The sequence below is a fragment of the Pinus tabuliformis genome, chromosome X, assembly GCF_031772625.1.
Source record: "Pinus tabuliformis cultivar Carrire ecotype Pingquan chromosome X, CPIR1, whole genome shotgun sequence".
Classification (NCBI taxonomy): domain Eukaryota; kingdom Viridiplantae; phylum Streptophyta; class Pinopsida; order Pinales; family Pinaceae; genus Pinus; species Pinus tabuliformis.
The window spans coordinates 651,868,965-651,885,844 of NC_142308.1; positions in this window are offsets into that span (position 1 = coordinate 651,868,965).

The following is a 16,880-nucleotide window of genomic DNA, read 5'->3' on the forward strand; positions in this document are numbered from 1 at the left end:
CTGCCTTCTTCTTTCCTTGAGGGCGTATCATCAGGAAAACAAATTTCCCAGTTTTGGAAACGAGCTTACTGCATTGTTTTGCAGTAATCAAAAAGATGGCAGTAGGCGATGCTACCTCCAGTATCCTATACAATTTACTTCCCAAAGTAACAATAATATCACGAGGCCTTGATTCATACACAGCATGTCGGTTCCACAAGTATGGTTGTCCTAGTAATACATCACAAACTTCAAGGGGAGCAATGTCACACAATACCTCATTCGTGAAGGGCTTGATGTTATATGGAAGGCGACACTGCTGGCTCACGCGAAGATCCTGTCCTTGGTGAAGCCACCCGATGGTGTACGGTTGTGGATGTGCTATGGTTGGTAAGCCCAGCCACTTCACGACCTCTACCGAAATGAGGTTCTTTTGGCTCCCGCTGTCGACAATGAACTATAGTGGGGAGCCCTTTACCCACATCTGGGAGTGGAAGAGATGCTCCTCCTCCTTTGGATCTTCGAGTTCCTCCTTTTGGATCTTCATGGTGGCAACTGTGGCATTGGGCTCCGCATCGATAATCTACTTACCTTTTTCATTCCCCTTGTTGAGTTCTGACTCAGAGTCAGAACCTGCATTCGATTCAGAAACCTTTAGCTCAGCCACCAGTGACTGCTTGGCCCGACACTCACTTCTATTGTGAGTGGAGATCTTATGGAACTCACACCACTTTCCTGTGTCCTTTTTCGGCTTCGCGGAGCTATTCTTTTCTTGCAGCTTTGGCGGGTTGTCTTGGGTCGCCCTGCCTTGGCTTTGTCCTTTGTTCTGCGGTCTGGGGGCACTTTTCCCTTGCTTCAGATTCGCAAATCCAAAGTCTCGCTTCTTTTGCTTAAACTTTTGCTCGACCCTAATGACATATGGGTATGCAATGCCGAGCAGGGAGATTTTTAGGAATTCTATTTCTTCTTGGATGTACTTGCGCAGGTAGCCACATTATTTGAGTACCAAATGCTGCTCTGAATCCTTGATACCCAACTTTGTGCGAAGGGTATGGAAAATATTGGTGAACTCCAACATGTCTTGGTTCCTTCCTTGCCGCAGCGTGGTCCACTTTATGTATTGATCCTCATAGCTTTCGACAGGGTAGTACTACTCCTTGATGGCATTCTAGAATGAATTCCAAGTGGGTGCAGCAAAAAATAGTGAGCTTGTACTTTCATCCTTATGCTCGCAGTAGGTTTCCCACCAGTCCTTGACGTGGGGGGTTGCTTTGAGAAGAGCGAAAATAATCTTTTCCTGACTGGAAAAATCAAGAATAAAAAAATAACCCTCTAGCGGATTTAACCATTTATCAACGGCATCTGCATCTATCTGACCCTCGAATATGGGGATTTCAAAATTAACTTGTACCATAAATGGTGTGGCATTTCTAGAGTCACTGTTGGAAGCCAATGCGTCGCCCCTCGATAGTCGCTGAAGGATCTGGGCAAAGTTGTCCATCATTGCGTTCCTTTGTCGCTCGAGGGTTTCTTCGAGAAATATTTTGATAGGATCTCCTACCCCTCGTCTTTCTCTTCATCTGCCATGGGAGGTCGTCGGGATTTGCGAGGCTGGTCTTGCAAAGGTTTGACCAATTCAAGCCCTAACTCCTTATATCTCGACCTCACTAGGGACATGCAAAGAAAAATAGAGAGAAAAAAAAAAGCAGACCACTCTGATACCACTGATCCAGATTTAAACAGGAACGCAAAAAAATACAGAGATAACCATATACACAAAGATGCAGTAGAAATAATACCTTATTTCATTAATGTAAAATACTAAAATATGCTTACAAACAGAAATGGAAATAAACTAGCTAGGGCTATGGTAGCTTATCTCTGAGAAGAGATGTGGCGGCTACATGCCTCTGAATTGTGTTACAATGAGGCTCGAAGTCCTATTTATTGTTGAGAAACAATGGAAAACCCTAAACATCCAAACACCTAACCCAAGAAGATGAAACACCAAACTGTGGGCCCTGTTTGGGTAAATTAGTACATCAACTTCCCGGGATCGTAACTTTGGCAAACGATCTCTGTTTGACGCGCACAGTATCTCGTTAGAAAGATATATCCAAGAACTACAACTTTGGGGAGGGAAACATTGGTACATGGATCCATGTTACTCCCATTTTTCCAAAAACGTCATTTAGGGCCTCAAAACAACTCCAGAAGTTCAAGACCCGAAAAACTGCTAAAAATAGTAAACTGTGCTACAATTAAGGAAACTAAAAAGCTCAAAGAAAAAATGGTGGGGGTCCAAGTAGACTTGGTAGGTGGCCACCAGTATCCACCTGGATCACTTCAGCACGTGGGTGCTTGCGTATTGGTATGAGTCTATACTAGTACAAGAATGTAAGCAATTTTTTATATTAATAAGTTTTGAAGACTGAGATGACAATAGTGGTGGTTTTCTCCCACATTGGGTTTCCACCTTAAATCCTAGTGTTCATGTGTGATTTATGTGTGATACATTATTCTTTTTGTATTTCACCTATTTACTACTTATCAAATGCCTGATAAATCTCTTACACTCTGGTTCAAAGTTTAACAAATAAAGAATTAGTTGTTTTAGAAAGTTTACTTAGCATACGCTAGTTTCTATAACAGTAGTCACGTATATATGCTATTTGGGTTCTGTAAAATTGCATATACATTTCAGAAAAGGAAAAATTATTATTAGTTTTTAAAATACTGATTCACCCTCCCTCTCAGTATTTTTCCCAACATAAAAATGGTGAAGTTAATAATAACTAAATGTGCAAACATATTGTGGTTTGCAATGTGAGTTTTTCAATCCCGTTTGGTGGATCATGGGTTAAGATGGATCTATGTTAGTTTCTAAATATAAAAAGTATTCCTATACACGGGGAAACTAAGTAAAATTATAGTAATTTATCAGATATTTCAATGGACATGTGTAAGGGAAACAATAGGCTCAGCTTTAAGATAGTTTGAAGGGTTGCTTCTCATTCCTTATGTCATCAAAATTGATCAATTTACTACTTAGATACATTTTATTGCAACTGATTTCAACTGCAAATAAGCCAATTTTTCTCCAAAGCTCCTCTCCCATCTACTTCTAATTTTCATTGCTTCTGCAAATGAATAAATAATTTGTGTGAAGGAACTAGTGTACACATTATTGCATCTTTACTTTTATAATTGTATAAATATGCACTCTCTATTATATATCCTCAAATTTATACTATTTATTGGCCTCCCAATAGGCCTTTTAATGCTTCATTTATACATTCATTTTTGTTGACACCTAATCATTGGGATTAGGTGAATCCATGTAAAATAGTGTAAATAGAAAATAAGGAAAATTGGAATATGAAGAGACACTAGGAGATGAAACCCAAGCATCTCTCCCTCTATGTGTGTGTGTATATATATATATATATATATATATATATATATATATATATATATATATATATATATATATATATATATATATATATATATATATATATAGATATGATCAACCTTAATGCAAAAACACAATTCATTTGAGGAGTTACCTCCTGGCCTGACATGGTATTAGAGCTAACTCCATTTTTGGCTTCCCTTTCTGCCCTTGTAACTCCCTTCTATCATTTTTTTGCAATCTGTCAAATCCTTGTGTAGAATTTGCAGTCTATTATTCCCTGGAGCATTGTTCCTGCGTAGAGTTTGTAGTGAAAATGTGGTTTGTTGGAGCCCATTGAATGCACATAAACATTGTCTACTAGAGCGTGGTGTTGGACAGAGTACACTCTACATTTGGGATAAAATTGAATGACCCTTAAAGATTATGTCCTTTAAAGAATACATCCTTTAAAGGCTATTCCTTGAGGTTTATGTTGCGTGGAAGTCTGAAATGATGATGTCATGAGTGTCGTGAGTGAAGTAGGTATGTATTGCATCCAGACGTATTTGATACGTATTCTACACTAAATGGCATTGTGGTGAACGGTGTTCTGCGTTGAATGGTGTTGTGTTGACTATGTTGTGGTGGTCGATAATTATAATACATATACCACCCTGACATCTCTGTTGGTTAATAGCCACTGCCATACCACAGTTGGTTAACGCTCCTTAATGCCTCCTCTCGGGGTTTGGTGTGGCCAAACCCCTCCCCGACTTGTGGCATCACCTACTCCATACCACCACGTGATCCATACCTCTCACCTCCCACTTGGTCTTATCACTCCCCCATGTGATGACTCTACCTCACCTCCACATTGTCTATTGCGTAATTTATAACGTTGGCCTACATCTACCCCCATATAACCATGATCCCATATAACCCTTCCATACTGCCTCCCCATACCACGTTGTCCCATTATATAATGTAGTCATAATATATAACATTGGCCTGACAATTATATATCAGTTTTTTTATATCTCATCCGCCTCCATTGGGTCCCCCCATACGTTGAATGCTGGTATTTGGTCCTGGTTATGCGACATATAATACATCCCCCATATAACACCTCACCCACAGTTAATACCTCCCCCATATGCCACCTCCCCCATTTATCCCTTCCCCATACACTGCCTTCCCCATATAACCCTCCCCCATATAACAACTTTGTCATATATATATATATATATATACACCAGAAATACATTTTTTTACACAATTTACCACGAGAAGTGCTTTTTTTTCCCACCGTAACAGAATTTTTTTTTTTGCATTATATTTCCAGCAGGTTACATTTTTTAAACAATACACAAAATTTAAAATGCATTCATTGATATCTATTGTTGGAGTAGTTCTCTCTGGAAAACAGAACTATCCTTAATGGTCAAGGAAGATAAAACACACTCTCATTTTCAATGAGTTGTAGAAAGGAGTTTGTGTAGGAGAAGGAGACAACGAACTTGCAAAGCCCACTTCAGATAAGGAAATTTCCATTTGGGAAAATAAGAACAGTAATACCTATGCCTTGATCGCAACAATTGTAAATGAATAGGAGAGTCTCCATATTTCACCATTTTAAAATGCTTTTGAAGCCTTATAGAAGTTGAAGGAATTGTATGACTCACACTCTGAACTTGAAGTTGTCCAATTGATAATTAAATTGTTCAGTCTTGAATTGAAAAATGATGACCCTCTTCTTTAGCATAAGAGGTAAGATCCATTATGCATGATATAAAAACCACTATCATTTAAATAGACATTCCTCTCATATCTTATGTCAAGGAACTATATCCCACTTATTTAAATTATCTTGAGTCATTGCAAGAAAGTGGAAACCTCAAGGACATTACCTTTGACTCCCTTGAGAAGAAGTTTGTTGAGAGAGAGAATTATTTTGGGAAGAAGACAAATCCTTAGTCTTCTTAAGAAGTTGTGTGTCTTGCACATAGAGAGAATAATTATGCACAAGATTCTCCTAGAGGAAGAGGTGGCCAAAGAGGAAGAGGAAGAAGGAATTTTAGAGGTAGGGGGGCAGACAGTTCCAAGGAGAAAATTTTGATCTTCATTGAATACGATGTGATAGAAAAGGACATAATTCATCCACATGGAATTTTCCTTGGGACAATATTGAGCAGGAAAGAAATGAAGGCAAAGGTAAAACCAATGACAAAGGGAAAGGTAAAGCACCTGAATCTGTCATTATGTTGTGGCACATTGCAATATTGGAGTAACTAAAGACTTATTCAATGCTTCATGGAAAAATGATTGGTTGCTTGATTCAGGTGCAACATTACCACATGAATTTTATAAGAGATTTTTTTAAAGAATTTACTGACAATATTGATGGATAAATATACTTTCAGACAAGTCAAAACTCAAGTCATCATGGCTTGGCACAATTAGGCTCAAATTGCCTAGTCTTCTAAACTTTATTCTGCATGGTGTCCTATATCTCCTGGAGCTGAGGAGAAACTTATTGTATTTGTTCCACATCCACCAGCAAGGACACTCCATTGATATTTTTGATGGCGAGGTTGAGGTGAGAAAAGCATCAGATCACTCACTTGTCATGATGGGTATAGAAGAAAAAAGATTTTTGAAGCTACAAGGAACCTTTGCTCGTGCACAGAACTTCTGATACATTTCTCATTATGATGAAGGTACATTTCCATCAAGTCTTTTATGGCATGCTAGACTTGGACACTTGAATTATGACAACCTTCGTATGTTGAAGAAAAGTGGTGTTATTGGTTTGCCTACAATTCCTAGGAAACTTAAGAAATGTGATGCTTGTATCTTAGGAAAGAATAACAAACAATATTTTCATGATTCACATTCCAGAGCACATAGAAAACTTGAACTTATTAATTAAGAATTATGTGGCCCAATGCCTATTCCTTCTACAAATGGAAACAAATATATGATGACATTTATTGATGACTCCACCAGAATGTGTTGTATTTATTTATTGAAGAAAAAATATGATGCTTTTCAAACATCCAATAATTTTCATGCATGGGTTGAAAATGATGCACAATCTCTTATTGGCTCTATTCACACTGATAATGGAAAAAAATACACTTCAAATGAATTTGAAAACTATCTTCGCCAACATGGGATCAAACATCAAACAAATGTGCCTTATAATCTGCAACATAAAGGAGTAGCTAAAAGAATGAACATGACAATATTAAATACGGTACCATGATGTTTATCAATAATGTAAAATTGATGTTTTGGGTCAATGCAATTCTATATGTTGTCTATGTAAAGAATAGGTTTCCATCTAATTATATTAGAAATAAGACTTCTTATGTAATGTGGTATGACCGCATTCCTTTAGTAAAGCATCTCAGGGTCTTTGGTTCCACCTGTTATGCCATGATACCTAAGGAACAAAGAAGCAAACTTGGTGCAAGGAGTCATAAGTGTATCTTCTTGGGGTATTCAAATACCTCCAAAGAATACCATCTATATGATGAATTTAATAAGAAGTTTGTAGTATCTAGAGATGTGATCTTTCATGAATATTCCAAGGCTGGCAATGTTGTTGAGAAACAGTTTGATTTCTTGGATAGATTAAAAAATGCAAAGTCTTTTCAAGAATTTGATAATGAGATTCCACATCTTGAAGAGGGCATTCCTATACTGTATCAATCTGTGGAATCTTATTATGAAACACTTTCTTCCCCACATGAAGCTCCAACCATTGATCCAGATGGCACTTTGAGTGATGTGATTAACAGAATTAGGATACTTTTACCCCCACAGCAAAATGGGATATCATCCAGACACTCTTTCCCCTAGCGGCTCAAAACGGTTGGAAAGTCCACCAAATGGATGTAAAAACTACTTTCTTGAATGGAGATCTGAAAGAGAATGTTTTTATGTCCCAACCAAAAGGATTTGTTGTGAAGGGTCAAGAAAATAACGTATGAAATCTTGTAAAATCCTTGTATGACCTCAATCAAGCACTGTGAGCCTAGTACGAAACATTAACTGAGAATCTTCTAAAAATCAACTTAAAAAATTATGATCTTAATGATGCAACTTCTTTTGTCAAGAATGTTGGAAAAACAGTTTTATATCTTGTGGTGTATGTAGATGATATTTTGATGACAAAGAACAATGAGAGGTATATTGAATCCATAAAGAAGGAATTGAGGAAAGGTTTTGAAATGATAGACTTGGGGTATGTTCACTACCATCTTGGTATTGAATTAACTCAACATCCGAAGTTTATATTCCTCTCTTAGAAGAAGTACATTGGATATATTTTGGACAAGGTTGCCATGGTTGAGTGCAATCCTTTGACTACTCTAACGAAACAAAACTTAAAGTTCACATCCACTGAAAGAAAATAATTTGAGGATGCAACAAAGTATAAATAGATTGTAGGAAGTCTCAACTACCTGACTACTACTAGACAAGACATTTCATTTACTATTGGAATCCTCTCCAAGTTTATGAAAAAACCTTGTGAGGGACATTGGTCTGTTGTGAAAAGAGTTCTAAAGTACTTGAAGGGAACTCAAGACATTGGAATTAAGTATACACAGATGGGATACTTTAGCTTGATTGGATACTTTGATTCAAGCTTTGATGGAGATAAATAAACTGGGGTATCTACTTCAACTTATGCTATGAGTCTTGGATCAAGAGCTATCTCTTGGAGGTCACACAAACAATTGGTTCCAGTAAATTCCACAACTGAGGCAGAATATGTGGCAACAGTTGAAGCAACAAAGGAAATTGTGTGGATCAAGAAAATTCTGGAATATTTGCAGGAGAAATAAGTGCATTCAAATCCTCTCATGATTGACAACACTTCTGCAATAAATTTGGCCAAGAACCCAAATTTCCATGATCGAACAAAGCACATCAATACAAAATACCATTTGATTCGACATCTTGTTGAGGCCAAGACAATCCATCTATGTCATTATTCCAAAAATGAGCTAATTTCATAAATCTTCACCAAAGTGCTTGTAAGAGAAAAGTTCAAATGATTCAGAACAATGCTTGGACTCACCAACATCCCTTAAGATTAAGGGGGGGAATGTTGACACCTAATCATTAGGATTTGGTGAATCCATGTAAAATAGTGTAAAAAGAAAATAAGGAGAATTGAAATATGAAGATACACTAGGAGATGAAGTCCAAGAGTCTCTCCCTCCATGTATATATCTATGATCAACCTTTAATGAAAAAACACAATTCATTTGAGGAGTTACCTCCCAGCCTGACAATTTTGAATGACCTTTCAAAACTTTATTGAAAATATTTACTTTGCCTTACCAATAGGGTGTTTCAAAACCTTATTTTTGTATTCAACCCTAATCATTGATGTGTCTTTATTTAATCTTGATATTGGGCTTATTCAATCCTTATATTGGCCTTATTCTCTGTATTCACCCTAATGCGTTTTTATTAGCCAAAGATTTATAAGGAGATAGAGAATTGAATCATCAATTATTTAATGCTTATATTGGCTTTATTTTCTTTATTCAGTCTAGTGCATCTTTATCATCCAATGGTTGATAAGGAGATAGAAGGATTGAATCATCAATTATTCAATGTTTATATTCAATGGTCACTTGATTTCTCCTCATTACCTAAATGTAGCAATCATAAAGTTCATTGCAAATGTCGATTTTACTTTGATTATTAACTCAAAATTTAAATGTCTAAAATAATCTAAATTAAACAGGCTATAAATTGTGAGACATTCAAGGATGATAAACAAAGTGATTTGAATCTTGGAAGCACTTAGGTGTTCATTCTAATTCTTGAGAAATTATGATTGTATACATGTTTTCTTATCAATTTTCTATTTTAATAACCTTCTCACACTAAAATTTTCTCTAACCTTTTTTTTAGTTCTAGAAGTGTATGGCATGATTGATTTCTTACACTATTGTTATACATCGTTGCAGTCAATTAGTTTCATTGGTCCAAGACTATCACTCCTAGCTTTAAATATTTCCCACACTCCAACTATCATAGCTTCTTGGCTCACTACAGCACTTGGCTTGAGTCCATTCAACCAAGTTGGGTTTCTGCTGAATACATAGGTAAGTTTCAAAGTTTAATGAAGTTATAAATATGATAGGTTCTCATTGACATATATGGATTAACTAATCATAAAATGTTTAATTTTTTTTTCAAAATTTCATGGATAGTTGACTTCTCATTGGTAATCAAATCATGGAGGCTTAACTAATGATATTATGATCTTGTTTCTTTACAAAATTTGTTGATTTTTGCAAGCATTATTTCTATTTTATTATGTAGTAGTTTGGTAAATATGACCAATCAAGAGGTTTCTTTAAAAGGAATTTTCTAAGGCAACAATAGCTAAAAGAAAACATAGATGTTCAAATATTTTGTCAAAGTAGAGTAATTTCTATCCAGCCCATCAGATTGCCAGAATTTAGCAAGAACTAAATTTTATGTTTGTCATACCTTCCTAGTAAAATTGTTATAGGCTTGAAGATTAGACGTTCGTCATCATGCAATATTTATCCCTGCATATCTATTTAATTGCATTTAGTATTTTTCTAATATCAATTCATAGGAGACATTATTTTGTCAATATTACCATTTTCATACCATCCTCAGGAGTGGCTAGCATAATAGAGAATGATTCCTTCTAACTATTTTTTCATACAACTACTAATTAAGGAAAAACTTGAAAAAAAATTGAACTACTAAATATCAAAAAACATCTAACCTGATAATGAAATAAGGATGAGCATATATGCACCCTTTATCTCTCTCTCTCTCCCTACCTTAGGTTTTGTCAATTACTTCTTTGAATGAAAGCATGTACTAAAGGTCCTAAAGGACACAATTGTTCTTGGAAAACAAACTCTTTTTTTTGTCTTAAGTATATTATTGTCAAACAACTCATGGACTATGTTGAAGCTACTATAATGAATAATTCTCTATTGAACTCCACTTTATGGGGCTTGTGTACCTATGATTATATATGTTTTAAGGCCAAGTACCTATGTGATTAAGGTTGGAGATCCTATGTATTAAAAGGCTAATGAGCCTAGACATGTAGTATGTTGTCACACCCATGTTAATAAAATATGCCACTACTATAGAGTGATTCAAACATGAGAAATGGTGGGTTAGAATTTCACAAGGAGAAAACTGAGTGGGTGGAACCAAGATATGGTCAGGGAAAATTTTAGGGGCTAATATTCATAGGTGGGCTAATTTTCCATGCTTTTTCCAAAAAAAAAGATTCGCCAATTTCCATTTTTTTCTAAAATGATTCGCCCAAATTTTATAGTACAACATTATTTTACCTTAAAAATTGCCAAAATATTATATTAACTAATATAAAATCATTATAAATCTAAATATTTCTACAAAAATATCACCAAACAATTTACAATTTGCATATTATGGACTAGTAAGATTCGCTAAGGTTTCTAAACTTTAAGATAAACTTCCATACTTAAAATTTTCTCTGGATATGGTTCCTAAGTCAAGTAAATAATAAAATATATGTAAAGTCACTTTATAAGTATAATCAGAAGTCATAAAGAGTATGTTGTAATCCTAATTCATCATATAATGTTATATCTTTAGTCCAAAAAGTAAGTGGATGGGTAGTCAATTGGGTTCCTAGGTGATGAGGGTGAGTTTCTTAAATGACACTTGAAGAAAAGACAACATGCATGCAAACCTCTTGAATTCCTATGATAATTTGTCATTCCAATTATCATTCGACTAGTATGCTTTGAAGGTTGCTTGTTGGTTCATGTTGGAGAATGATCGACGAGTGAGCTTGAATAGCTACAAAGCCTATAACTAGGTAAACCAGTCTTAAATTTGTAGGTGTAATTTTTGTGTCAATTTCTCCTTATTCACCTTAGGTAAGGATAGAGCTTGGAGGGAGATCTAGTTGGGTAGGGTTATTGAGTGCAAGGCTTGATGAGTGCCTGGAAGAATCTTGAAGGCAACTAGAAATCTTAGAGCTATAGTACTTTAAGATTCCCTATCTAGTTTGTGTTGGAATCCTAAGAATAATTGGCACAATTGATGGACTGTAGAGGTAGAGAAGGCGTGCATTACCCTGGGTTGTGCAATTTGGGGGATGTGAGACTATAGTTAGGGAGGTTTTTTGAGTTATTATTTGCCATAATACTTGTTTGATGTTTTCTATATGATCGTAGTCGGCTCTAACTGATCATTTTCACTAGTGGAGTCATATCCCTAGCTCAGGGGTGACCAACTGCTAAGAGATTTAGAATAGTGAGGTCTATGGATGGGTGAAACGTCTAAGGTTAGAATCCGTTCCATGAATTACATAAGATATGTGTTTATATCGTGTATTTAACTGCTTAATGATGTGTTATTTCTTATGTATACATGTTGTTTTCATATTTTATGTATTGTGCAAATTTATATTTCCATTTTGAACATGTTAAATGATGCATAACATGACAGGCATTCATGAGACATTCATGAAAAAACCAATTATGAGACAAGGGTACCATAACGTGAGAAAATGGTCTGATAATGCACCCAAAAAATATTATAGGCTAGTTAAATTGATGTTTATTGTCATTAGAGCCTAATGGGAATGATTATTAATTAGGGAAATATTGTATACCATCCTTGGATGATTAATGTACAATAGAGTCATTTATGTAGTCGACGGTAGTTGACCATGAGTATAATCAATGGTAGTTGATATTAGGGAAATCAGGAATTGGTTCCATTAATACAATTATGCATATATCATAGTATTAGGTTGTCCAATTCCCCTAAACTTCATTCCTTAGTTTGTCCCGTATTGGATGGTAATTCAATAAATTGCATATAAGATAATAAGAGATGGAGTGTCATTGGCTTTGACTAATAATAATAAGAGGTCAAGGACAAGATTTCCTCAAAGGATAGGTCATTATGCTTTGAAAAATTCCCTCAGGCCATCAAAGAAGTTGATAGCATTGAATAATTAAAGATTCTCACAGGAAGTTTTAGGAGACATAATTCCCATGGAATTGTGAAAGAACATTGTAAGTTTGTATGACTTACCTATCCATATGAGAACAAATTTGATCCCGGTGAATCAGTATTTCAAGATGTCTTCACATATAAGGAGGCATAGATGAGAATGTAGATGAAAAAACAATAATACCTATCATACCTTCAACTTCCAAGAGGTAAAATATGAGGAAAAGAGACTTAAGGTGAAGTTTTGTAAAAGAAAAGGCTTGAAGCAGTGATGAGACTAGTTAGCAAAAGGGATGAGACTTGAAAAAATTACCATCGATGATGATGGACCAAAGACAAAGGAAATTGTACCAAATAAAAAGTAGATAAAGGAAAAAGGAACAACATTCTCCATTTCCTCCTAAATAGCAAGAAGTCCCAAAAATATAGGTCCCAGTAGTTACTCTAGTACATGGTCTTATCACTGTGCAAAGTTTGATCTCCTCTTCCCTTTAATTGCTGAGGAAATAGGTAAAACACCCCATCCGGATCACCGTAGGGATATTGATGATGAATTTGTTGACTTAAAGGAAACTATTATTATAGTAAATCTAAGAAGGTAGTTATTCGAAGTGTATCAATGAGAAGAAATATAATGACAAGGGTGAAGAAGCAATTGTATTAGAAAGCTCGAAACGAAGGATTATCGAGAGAATTTCTAGGAAAACCAATTAGCAAGGCATTGTTGATACCACCTCAGTCCTAGGAGCCCTGGAAACTTCTAATAAATCTACTACTCAAAGCCTATCCTTAGATGTGGAATAGTTGAATCAAACAGTAAAATCATAGCAACAACAATTGGAAGATCAAAGGCAGTATTTTGAAGCCAGAAGGAAATAAGGATTAGAAATGTAGTGCACAACTCTATGTGAGTCATTCAATGCTCAAGTTGAGAAGCAGGAAACAGAACTCATGGATATCCATTAAATGAGCTAAATATATTAAATAAAGACCACAAGAAGGAGATGAACGCTAGGATTAATCAAGAGTAGAAGATGAGAATCAACATCCAAGTGTTGAAAGCTTAAGTAAAAAGAGTAAAGAGTGATTTCCAAAGAGAGCATGTCTCCTTTGTAAACAAACTACAATAAGTCCAACAGTGTTTTACCTAGCTTGAATAGACACTACGGAACTGGATGCTCAATTTTGAGCTTACAATATGTTCAACATAACTTTTGGCTAGATACTAGAGTGGTAGAAGGAACACATTGATGGTCGTGATTCACTACACATATTAAGTAAGTCATTAGAGAAATTTTGAGGTAAAAAATGGGCCTCAAAACAAAAATGTACAACAAAAATAAACTTTATAAAACCCAATAGGATTAAATATGATGATTTCAACCATGGGGGATGATTCACCATTTTTGGAGTAAAAAAGTAAAAAGATTAAATAATACTTTTTCAACTTGTATTTTCAACTTATCTCCCTACAATTTTACTCAAATTTCGACGAGGAGCACTCATTGGATGCGGAATTTAATTCCTCATCCAAGGAGTACCCATGTTGCATACTTTTGATGGACCCTAATACATGAAAATGTGAAATATAAAATGTGATTGTAATCTTCATTTTCATGTATTTCACACTTTTCGTGTAGTAGGGTCAATCGAAAGTATGCAACATGGGTATTTTTTGGATGAAAAAATAAATTCCGCATCCAAAAAGCACTCCAACTCGAAATTTGAGTAAAATCGTAGGGAGATAAGTTGAAATAGTTTTTTCTTTTTCCCTCCAAAACTTGATGAGGTAATCTAATCCTATTTTATTATTTCCACTATTATTTTATATTATTCCTTAGGAGGCCCATTTTAGACCTAAAAAATTCTCTGATGAGTAGAAGAGGAAAGGTAAGTCGTTGATAAATGTATTGAAAATAGAACACAAGGAAGGGTGATGACATCTAGAGCTCTTGAATTGGCTAAGAAGATGTGGAATGCAACCATAGAAATGTTGGAAGAATGGAGATTAAGGAATCTAGGAATGTTATCTAGCTTTGTATCCATCAGACCGATATCGAACAACATCACTAGAGTATGAGCTGCAATAATCCCCAATATCGAACACATTCAAAGGGTGGAGGAAGATGCAATTGAAACATTCATTATAACACCCACTAGGGAAGTGACTCAGCTAAATTGTTATGTTGTTGGAATGAATATTGACATAAAGAACTTGGCGGACCAAGAAATGAAGGCCAAGCAATAGTTATAAAAGGTTTAAGACCCTCAGATCTCTGGTATCCTAAATATTCATGTCACTTGGAAGAAAAACCAATAGTAAGTTGTGTTGGAGAAGTCATAACATCCTCACGATGCCTAAGGTGTTACTATTGGAGGGCCATTTTTCTAGCCTCATTTTGTTTATATATAGATATATATATATAGAGAGAGAGAGAGAGAAGTGAAAAGAGAGGAAAAAAGGAGGAGGACAAAAAAGGGGAGAGAATTATACAAACTAGATACCTCTTTTCAGGAGGCTGAGTTGTGCAACATTTTGTAAATGAAGGCCACATTTTTATTGATTAATACAATTCGCTTTTCCAGGAGATATTTGTATCGCCCTTATCTAGTAAATTTTGTGTATTGATTTTCTTGAGTCTTTTATGTTATGTGAATGTCCAAACTCTCATAATATTTGTTAATCAACAATTTTTCACTATGCGACTATTTCTTGATTGATATTTCAGTTGGTTCTCAATAGTATTGTTCTTAACTTATGTTTAAGTGGAGAATTCTAGTTCCGTTATCTCATGTGTATTCAATGCGACAATGAATTTTCCCCAATCCTCCGCCAATTAATTTAAAAAGCTAACTTAATAATAATGAATAACGTCACCAAGGGAGGTAGGAGTGAGAGGGGTTATCTATAGCATTGGCGAAAAATAGAGATACAATACCCATGGGGCTTGGGGAATGCTACTAATAATCAAGCCAAATTTTTAGCCTTGTGGCACGGGTTAGAATTGCATATCTCAAGGAGAATTTCGCAATTAATGGTGTATGGATACTCGATGATAGTCATTCAACAAGTGTGTAAGCTCCAAGAGAATCCTAGTCAGGCTCAACCCTCAATTCTGTGAAGAATAAGCTTACAGATAGAAAAATTTGAGATTTTTGAGTTATATCATGTCAAGATGCCTCTCAACTCAAATTTTGATGCATTAGAAAATAAGGGAGACACCTTAGAACAAGCAATATTGGCTTAGGATGAAATAACTGGTATGTATAAACCTTTACCATGAAAATCCCAAATAAAAATTAGAGACTAGGTGTATTGAATATTTTGAAAAGTAATAAAAGGGAAATAAATTGGCTGGTAATATTAGTTCCTCATGGTAGATCACAACCATGTTTTTTGATCCTTCAAATTCTCTCTCAAACATTTTGATGGCTCTCCATTTCCATCGGGTCCTGGGCTTGTGCTTACACTTGGCTTGGGCACATGATCACATGCATGGACATGGTCAAATGGATGTGTGTTCATATCCATAATAAATATTGGAGGATGTTGAGGGACGTTATATCCATATTCAAGGAGAGGAAGGAATGCATGAAGTATAGAGTTTTAATGGTGAGGAAATAAAATTGCAGTGATACTAATTAAAAAATCTAATGTTTGGTCAGGAGAATGTGTATGGCAGTTTGTTGCATTGCAGATGACGAGAAAAATTATGGATTGCCAAGGGCGAGATTGTTTGGTTATAAGGCATGATTTCTCATCATTGTCTTTGCTGAAGTTTGGGTCTGATTATTCAAATTCACAACAGGAGAGGTGGATTGTTGCATGGGTAAAATCATGGATGGGTCGATTGGCTCAGAGAAGGAAGAATTCAGCCAACATATGGGCTATCTCATGGTAACAATAGAGTACATATTGTCTTTCTTAAACAGGTAGGGGAAAATGGGGACCATGGGGACTTAAGCTCAATTAGCTCTTCTAAATCAAAATATTAGCTTGATGTAGACTAAGTTGGACAAAATTCAGAGGAAAAACGATATTCTGGACCTCCATCTTGCAAGATTGGAATCCATGGGTGGAAATGGTGCAACAATAGTCGGTGTGGCAGAAGACAAGATCATAGTGATGGTGGAAAATCCGGTCATGACCCTAGAACAACTGAAGAGGGATGCTAAGGTGGAAACATAGATCCAGGTTCCTACTCCAATGCAACTAAGGCATTCTAACAAGGCTAATGGAGAAGTCAACCTTGAACCTGGTCCGACCAGTGTAGGATAGTTTGTTTCTTGTTTTAAATCTTGTGTTGAATATATATATTAGTTCTAAGAGTCTTTTGGAAGGTTTATAGGCAATATCAATTTATATTTGTAATATGCAGATGATGTAGTAAGAAATAAAGTCATTTTTGGAAATTATTTTATCTTAGTTGATGAAGATCTAATTGCAGATGTAAAAGGTTATAGCCTT